The 9085-nt window shown below is 50.5% G+C and overlaps 1 protein-coding gene and 1 long non-coding RNA gene across 2 annotated transcripts in view; one reads left to right on the top strand and one right to left on the bottom strand.

Moving 5' to 3' along the window:
* Window positions 1-146, top strand: part of LOC120863929 — a 12844-nt gene extending 12698 nt beyond the window's left edge. The window contains exon 3 of the long non-coding RNA XR_005721102.1: window positions 119-146. This is a non-coding gene — a long non-coding RNA (uncharacterized LOC120863929). The remainder of the gene's footprint in view (window positions 1-118) is intronic.
* ECSIT (ECSIT signaling integrator) overlaps window positions 1-731 on the bottom strand; it is a 13786-nt gene extending 13055 nt beyond the window's left edge. Inside the window, exon 1 of the mRNA XM_040240621.1 lies at window positions 629-731. The gene's annotated coding sequence lies outside the window, so the exon portion shown is untranslated. The remainder of the gene's footprint in view (window positions 1-628) is intronic.
* Window positions 732-9085: the final 8354 nt, after the last annotated feature.

Genomic DNA, 9085 nt, shown 5'->3' with positions numbered 1-9085 from the left:
GTGTGTGTGTCTGCCTTATTGCTGTCTCCAGTGTGTGTGTGTGTGTGTATCGTGTGTGTGTCTGCCTTATTGCTGTCTCCAGTGTGTGTGTGTGTCTGCCTTATTGCTGTCTCCAGAGTGTGTGTGTGTGTGTGTGTGTGTGTGTCTGCCTTATTGCTGTCTCCAGCACCCGGGACAGTGCCTGGTATAATGTAGGTACCCAACAAGTAGCAGCTGAATCAGGAAGAGCTAAATTTCTACCAAACTTCTAAAAATCTGAACCCCTAGGCAGGATGGACCTACAGCAGCTCTGAGGCTGGCTGCCAGGATTTTGACTCCTTTGGGTGACAGCGACAGACCTGGGGTCGAAATCCAGCCTAGCAGCCGACTTGCAGCGTGACCGTGAAAGAAGGCTCTAATCTCTCTGAGCCTCAGCTGTCTCATATGCAAAACTGGAAATTAGGGACGTGGAGAGGTAGGTAAGCTGAGTGCGGCTTTTGCCGGCACATCCCGGCCCGGTACGCCGAAAGGTCATGGTGCCCTGGCCCGGAAACCGGGGTCCTCCGAAGCCTCCCTCCCACACTTCCAGCCCAGAACGGGCCTCCCCGGTGCCCAGAAGTTCGCGCTTGCCTCCCCACGTGCGACCTACCTATTCACGCGGCTGGCCGCGGAATCCCTGCGCGTTCTATCTTGCCGCTGGGCGCCGCCATGTTGCCCAGAGATGTTCCGGGTCACGGGCCGCCAGGGAGACAGCAAATCAAGACCGCTGGTTTAGAGAGGTCCCGCCCCAAAGGGAGAAACGCCAATAGAAAGGTGGAAAGTCCTTGGTCCCGCCTCGTAAGGAGGCAGACCCCACCTTTAGGCCAACAGCACAGGGGACTTAGGAGTTTGCTTGGGGAAGGAGTGACTGAGCAATGAGAGACTGGACTTGTGGGGGGTGGGGGTGGGAGTAAGGGGAGGACATGTGTGTGTGTGAATACACCTGGGCGGCCCCAATTTTCCCACCTGAAATGTGGGAATGAAATATTAAAGGTGGAAGTGATGTGGATTCCTTCACTTGTTCAACGAATGTTTGAGCCAGGCACTGAGTTGTCAGCATTATCATTAGTGACGGAGACGTGCTTGTGCATGCTAAGTCGCTTCAGTTGTGTCCCACTCTTTGTGAACCCTATGGATTGCAGCCCAGAAGGCTCTTCTGTCCCTGGGATTTCCCAGGCAAGAATACCGGAGGGGGTTACCACTTCCTTCTCCCAGGGATCTTCCCGACCCAAGTATCAAACCCGTGTGTCTTAAGTCCAACCTGCATTGGCAGGCGGGTTCTTTACCACTAGCGCCACCTGGGAAGCTCAAGTAGAGACAGGCTCTGTTAATCTAGTTTCGTGGGTCTGGGCTAGTGCTTACTCCATCTGTGCCTTGATTGTCTCACTCCTGAAATGGGCCAAGTATAACCTTATGTATGCGGGGGTTTGGGGGGGGGGTATTAAAAATTGTTTTTTGCTGCACCATCCTGGCATGTGGATCTTAGTTCCCCTACCAGGGATCAAACCTATGCACCCTGCAGTGGAAGCTCGGACCTCCAGTCCTAACCACTGGACCACCAGAGGATTCCCTATGCTATTGTTATTACAGGGGACTCAACATGGGGCTTTCCAGATGGCTCAATGGTAAAGAATCTGCCTGCCTACACATGAGATACGGGTTCTATCCCTGGGTCGGGAAGATCTCCTGGAGGAGGAAATGACAATCTACTTCAATATACTTGCTGAGGAAATCCCACGGACAGAAGAGTCTGCTGGGCTACAGTCTATGAGGGTGCAGAGTCAGAAATGATTGACCATGCGCACACATGTACACACACACACACTGGGTACAAGGGGCAACTGTAAAGGCCCTTTGTGATTGGCTGGAATGAACAGGGGAATATGAGAAGGTCAGAGTGGTGTGAGGGGCTCCTGGGCTGCTCCCAGAAAGCCCTGGTTTTAGGCTGTTAACAACCCAAATAGCACAAAATAAAGGGGGTTGGCAGTAGCAGAGGCTCCCGGAGAGGATAGTTCTCCGCTCCCATAAAGCTACTTTTGCAAGCCCTTGGCCTCCATGAAGCAGGGCGCAGACGGGGACAGAAAGATGCAGCCATCCTTAGGATGCCTCAGCGACTCTGTGCAGCCGCAGAACATCTATCTCGCCAAGATTCCTGTGATTGGCCAGCCTAAGAGGGGCTGCAGCCAATCAACTGCCGCTCCAGGAGGGCTGGAGCACCCCCGCCCCAGCACGTTGACAGCCACGTGGGCAGCCGCTGGGCGTACTACTGCCCTCTGCTGGGCGTGCCAAGCCCTGAGTAGGTGGAGTTCGCTCTGCTCAACTGGGCTGTGGGTGAAGAAGGGTCGAGGGGGCGGGCAGTGGTGGGCTCACCAATGTGGTCACAGCCTTAACTGCCCTCTGTGTTTCTCTTCCTCCTGAGGCAGATGCGACTCTCCTTATTTATCCTTCCACAAGTAGTTGATTCAAACACAGGCATTTATACATATATTTTGTTATTAAAAAAAAAAAAACAGCACAATAATATGTGTGAAGCCCTTATGTAGACCCTTAAACATGCAATTATCAAAATAACTGGAAGAAAATAGCAGCTTCGAAGTGGAGGATCCTGGCGGGCATCACTTTAACCAAGGGACCAACATTAACATCACCAGCAATGAGTCATAGTGACATCATTAGCCCGTGGTATGGGAAGGGAACATCACTCTTCTGGTATCCTTTCCAGGAATTCAAAATCTCCAGTCTAATCAAGAAAAACCAAACTGAAAGACAGGCTATAAAATTACTGACCAGTACTCTTCAAAAGAGTCAAGGTCAGGAAAGACTGAGGGACTATCACAGGCAAAGGAGTCTAAGAAGATATGACAACTAAATGCAATGAGGGACCCTGGATTGGGTTCTGAAACAGAAGAAGAACGTGAATTAAAAAAACTGGAGAAATCCAAACCAAGTCTGTAGTTTATTAATAGTATTGTGCCAAGGTTAGTTTCTTAGTTTTGATAAATGTACTATGGTTATGTAAGATGTTAACAGCCAGGGCAGCAGGGTGAAGGGTATTTGGGAACTCTCTGTGCTATTTTTTGCAACTTTTCTGTAAGCCTAAATTTATCTCCAAATAAAAAGTTAAAAACAGGGCTTCCCTGGTGGTCCAGTGGACTCCACTCTTCCACTGCAGGGGGCGCAGATTTGATCCCTGGTGGAGAAGTTCCATATGTCTTGCAGTGTGGCAAAACAAACAAAAAACAAAACAAAGTTAAAAACAAACAGGACTACTGAAGCAGGCACTATTAATATACCCATTTTCCAGAGGAGGCAACTGAGGCACAGAGAGGTTAAGACTCCTGTCCTAGGTCACACAGCCAGTAACCATCAGGGCGTGTCCCAAATCCATGGAATATGGATCCAGAGCCCCCCACTCTTTTTTTTTTTCCGTCTAAGCAGTTCCGCTTTATTGCCACAAACTCTTGGTTTATATAGGCAAGCAAGGGGGTTCTGGGAGGGACCTCCCATAGTTGCACCAATCACGTTAAAGGTCAAATCATAGTTGCCAGAGCCCCCCACTCTTAACCACAGCACCATACTGCCTTTCTTTTACTGAAACAAAGTGCTCATATTCTGCCATCACCTTTGACTCTCACCTGTTTCATGTTGACAGATCTACAGTGTGACTTGTTTTTAAAAGGCCCCTGCAAAAAATCACTTCACACCTACACCAATTTGTCGTTAAGAATATTCTTAAAAAGAGATTTGGTGGCTCAGAAAATATATTAGATAGGGCTTTCCAGAAAAGGAGAACCAATAGAAAAAATATATGTGTGTGTATATATTGGGTTGGCCAAAAAGTTCATACGAGAAATCCGAATGAACATCTTGGTCAACCCAATGTACATATATGAGAGAGAGGGAGGAAGAGAGACAGATTTATTATGTGTCTATAGACTAAAGACCTGCAGTTGGCAAGCTGGAGACCCGGGAGAATAGATGATGTAGTTCAAGTCCAAGAACAAAGGTCTGAGGATCTGGAGAGCCAACAGTATAAGTTCTGCCTGAGAACTGGCAGCCTTGAGACCCAAGAAAAGCTGATGTTTCAGTCCAAAGGTAGGAAAAGAACCATGTCCCAGTTCAAGGCAGTTGGGGAGGAAGGGTTCCTTCTTACTGGATGGAGGGGGTGGGGAGATCAGACGTTTTGTTCTATTCTAGCTTCCAACTGATCGGATGAAGTCCATCCGTATTGAAGAAGGCAATCTGTTTTACTCAGTCTGCAAATTCAAATTTAATCTCATCCAAAAACACCCTCATAGGCACACCCAGAATAACACTTGACCAAGTATCTGGGCACCCCCTGGCCCAGTTGACCTGACATGTAAAATCAGTCACCAGAAAAGGTAAGGACACTTATCATTTCTAAAGCTATGGACCAACTGCCATACCTATCGAAGACGTTCCCTAAGTCTCCCAGCATTGTGTGTTGTCAGGTGTTGAGATTTTTGCCAATCTGGCCCACTTTTTTTAAAAGGTCTCTTAGGGACTCCCTGGCTTCCCAGGTGGTGCTAGTGGTAAAGAACCTGCCTGCCAGCACAGGAGATGTAACAGTCACAGTTTCGGTCTCTGCGTAGGGAAGATCCCCTGGAGAAGGAAATGCAACCCGCTTGAGTATTCCTGCCTGGGAAATCCCATGGACAGAGGAACCTGGCGGGCTACAGTCCATAGGGACTTCCTTGGTGGTCCAGTGGCTAATAATCCGTGCTCCTAATGCAGGGGGCCCAGGATCCATTTCTGATCAGGGAACTAGATCCTGCACGCAGCAACTAAAAGATCACGCGTGTCTCAAGGAAATCAAGCATACCACAACTAAGAAAATAACTAAATACTAAAAAAAAAAAAAAAGTTATCTTGTTCAACCAGATGCTTTTCCTACAAAGCATCTTTTTGCAAAGCTCAAGGCTGGACGACGGGGTCGGCAACTGTAGAAAGGCCTGGGATAACCCCAGCCTGTGCCCCAATCCTCTCTTCACCCTTTTGGGGAGTGCTGGAATGAAAATGAAAAGGGGACCCCATCTCAACTGTCCTCAGTCCAAGAGGATCTGGGCAATTGTGCCCTTCCTTTGTGAATGGTTAAACACCAACATTTCGAATTCATGTGGGTTCGAGTCCTGGTTCACTGATTTCAATTCCATTTACTAAGCATTGTTTGCTGTGTGCAAACCCTCTCCTGGGTATTAGGGATAAAACAATGAACAAAACAAGCAAAGCTGTGCCTTTGTGGAGTTTCTGTGCAGGATGAGAGGTAATAAGCAAGAAGGAGATGACAAGTAAAAGAAAGTAAGAAATGGAGATAAAGAGCAGGGGTGGGGGGGCTTCTCTTTAAAATTTTTTGGCTGCGCTGGGTCTTCGTAGCTCCTCAGGCTTTTCTCTAGTTGCGATGAGCAGGGGCTACTCTCTAGTTGCAGCATGCAGGTTTCTTATTGCTGTGGCCTCTCTTATTGCAGAGCACGGGCTCTAGGGTGTGCGGGCTTCCGTAGCTGTGGCCCTTGGGCTTAGCTGCATCTTGGGCATGTGGGATCTCAGTTCCCTGACCAGGGATCGAACCCATGTCCCCTGCATTGGCAGGCACATTCTACACTGTACCACCAGGGAAGGCTGGGCAGGGGGTGTGGTGGGGGGCTTTTTAAAATCACTTACTCAAATGGAAGCTTTTGTGGAGGTGAACATACTCACTGCCGGGTGCAAACCCTTAATGAAACAGCACACTCCTTGCCCATCTTCTCACAGTCTGGGGGTGGGCGATGCTATTATTTTAGAGCAGGTGGTCAGGGAGGGCCTCTCTGAAGAGGGGACAGCTGAGAAGAGGAAATGAGGGAGAGGGCACACAGGCATCTTGTGGAAATGGGTCCAGGTGGAAGGGTCTACAAAGTTGAGAACATGCTTGGGCACCTAAAAAATACGCGTGGAAGGATCTGGAAGCAGCAGGAGCAGTGTGACCCTGGGAGACTGACCTGGTTTCTCTGAATCTTGGGTTTCTTAGAGTCTAAGGGACTTCCCTGGAGGTCCAGTGGTTACAACTCTGTGTTTCCAATGCAAGGGGTTTGGATTTGATTCCTGGTTAGGGAACTAAGATCCCACATGCTGTGAGGCAAAAAAAAAAAAAAAAAAAGTCTAAGACTTTCCACCCCAAGAGGTGGATATGACAGTTAGTGAAATTTTAATCTTAAATCTCACTTAAGAGATTAAATCTCTTAAATGAGGTTGTGCCTGGAAGGGTGTCTGGCATGGAGTGAGCCCTCCAGAAACAGAAGCCATTTGGGGAGGGGAAAGTTAGGTGCGGGGTGGGCTGGCAGACCCAGGATTGCCAAGATAGGCAAGTGTAGGGAGAAAGGGCTGAGTCTCCTGGAGACAGGAACAGAGGGGTGTGTGCGTGTGAGAGAGAGAGAGAGAGAGACAGTTCTGACAGAAAGTTTCTAGGCTCTCCTAAGATTAAGGAAAGACAGAACGTTTCTTTCATGACTGTTATGGGACTCTTCTGGCAACTATGACTTACAAAACCCATCCTTCCCATTTAGGTGGCAAACTGAGGCACAGAGGGGCTGCTGGCCTGGGAAGCGCCACCTAGGAGCTGAGTAGGGGGGCTGCAAGCCAGTGATGAGGGAGTCCTCTAAGACTGGGGCCTCGGGATGGGGTTCCGTCCCTTCTCTCCGCCTCTAGCCCCATCCATCAGACATAGGTAGGGACACAGAGGAAAAACGGTGACCGAGAGGCGTGAAACAGCGACACAAAGGCGGAGAGATGATAGGGGAGACATGGGGACAGAGAGAAAGAGACAGTGAGACAGGCAAATTCATAGAGACTCAGAGACAAAGGCTGTGACAGAAAAAGGGTAGGCGACGCAGAGAAACGGATACAGAACGACCAAAGGCACAGCAAGAGATAAAGACACCGACCCAGAACTGGAGGGACAAATGAACCCAAAACGGAATGCCCCCTAGGGAGACCCCGGGCTGCCCCGTCTGCGGAGCTGCCAAGTGCTCCCCCACCCCGCCCCCGTCGTGCCTGGGCCGTGACTTCAGAGCCAGCGCGGATTCTATAAATGGCCAAGCGGCCGCGGGCTGGGGGCGGGGCCGAGTGAGTCAGCGCGTGGCGTCAACGCTGCCCGGATGCCGCCAGGCCCCGCCCCCACCCTCTTGATCCGCCAGGGGGCGCCGCCCCGAGCTCGGCCACGGTCTTCGCATGCGCAGTAGCGACCTATGGCCCGCCGAGGACCCCTCAGCTTGGGCAGGGTCTCTGAATCCGCGCGGAGGAATCCTCGCTCCACCACCCTCGAGCTGTGTGACTGAGGGCAATTGGCTTCACCTCTCTGTGCATCGCTTAGACCCACACATCATACGGCTGCTGTGAGGAATGAGTTAACAGATCCAAAGCACTCAGTACTTAGTAGGAGCTAATTGTTAGCTACATTTTATGTGTTATAGCATTATCTTCAACATACCATTACACTCCATCAACTTGTCCTTAGTTGCCTTAGTTCCCGGGGTCTCAAATGAGAGCGATCTGCCGCCACCCGCTCCCACCCCGATGCTGTTCCCAGGGACCCTTGGCAACCTCTGGAGACATTTCTGTTTGGGGGGAAGGGGGTGCAAGCAGACTTCCCTGGTGGTCCGGTGGTTAAGACTCTGTGCTTCCACCGCAGGGGTCTCGGGTTCGATCCCTGGTGGGGAACTAAGATCCCACATGCCCCGCAGTGCAGCCGAAAGAAAAAGACTTTGGAAGTTCTACAATGCCCAGGACAGCGCCTTGCCCCCGCCTCTGCCCCCCATTGTGAATTATCCAGTCTGGATGTCAACAGTACCAAAATTGAGAAACCTTGCCTTAGCCTCATAGCATTAGGGTCAGAGGCCCTGGTTCAAACTCTGCTCTGCCACTAGTGAGCTGTGATACTGGGAAAGGAAGTCCACACTTGCCTTTCCGTGCTTCAGTTTCCCCATGTGAAAAGTGCATATGATAATAGTAACATCCACTTCTGAGGGTGTGGTGAGGTATGACGCATGCGCAGCCCTTGGGCCAGGGTCTGACACAAGGGCTGTTTTCCTATTAGTACATCACGACTGTGCCCTTAGCAGGTAGCCAGCAAATTGCTGGCCTTAACATGTATGATGCATCACAGTTTGCTGGCATTTTATTCAAGTGTCACTTTTGTTGTTGGGGGTGGTGTTCAGTCACTCAGTCATGTCACACTCTGCACCCTCATAGGCTGCAGCACACCAGGCTCTTCGGTCCTCCACTGTCTCCCAGAGCTTGCTCAAATTCATGTCCATTGAGTCGATGATGCCATCCAACCATCTCATCCTCTGTCGCCTCCTTCTCCTCCTGCTCTCCATCTTTCCCAGCATCTGTGTATTTTCCAATGAGTCAGCTCTTCGCGACAGGTGGCCAAAGTATTGGAGCTCCAGCTTCAGCATCAGTCGTTCCAATGAATATTCAGGGCTGATTTCCTTTCAGATTGACTGGTTTGATCTCCTTGCAGTCCATAGGGTTCTCAAGAGTCTTCTCCAGCAGCACAGCTGGAACATGGCCTAAACCTACATGGTATGATGTGGGCATGTCATCCACCCCTGTGGCCCAGGGGTGAGACCTGGCCAGGCAAGGCTGCTGACAGGTGTTCATTCCAGGCCAGCCTGGCTGGAACAGCGATATGGCCGGGGCGGGGGTGGGGTGCCCATGGCCTGGAATCCACTAACACAGCCACTCCGTGGTTCAGACAGCCCACATGTGGATAGGTGGGGTAGGAGCCAGGATCTCTGCTCCCCTAGATCCTTATGAGGGGCTGGAGAAGACCAAAGTGCAGTGCCAGATTCTCAGCAGATATACTGCTATTTCCTGAGTCTCTCTGTACCAGGCTCTGCCCTAGACATGTAAGAGGCACTATTTCTTCTTCCTGTGTTTTTTTTTGGGGGGGGCGAACCCCGTGGCATGAGAATCTCCCTGACCAGGCACCGAACCTGTGTCACCTGCAATGGAATCGCGGAGTCTTTTACTGGACTGCCAGGGAATTCCCAGGCATTATTTCTTCTGATCC

The sequence above is a fragment of the Oryx dammah genome, unplaced genomic scaffold (assembly GCF_014754425.2).
Source record: "Oryx dammah isolate SB20612 unplaced genomic scaffold, SCBI_Odam_1.1 HiC_scaffold_5, whole genome shotgun sequence".
Taxonomy (NCBI): Eukaryota; Metazoa; Chordata; class Mammalia; order Artiodactyla; family Bovidae; genus Oryx; species Oryx dammah.
This window is presented reverse-complemented; position numbering and strand designations above follow the sequence as displayed.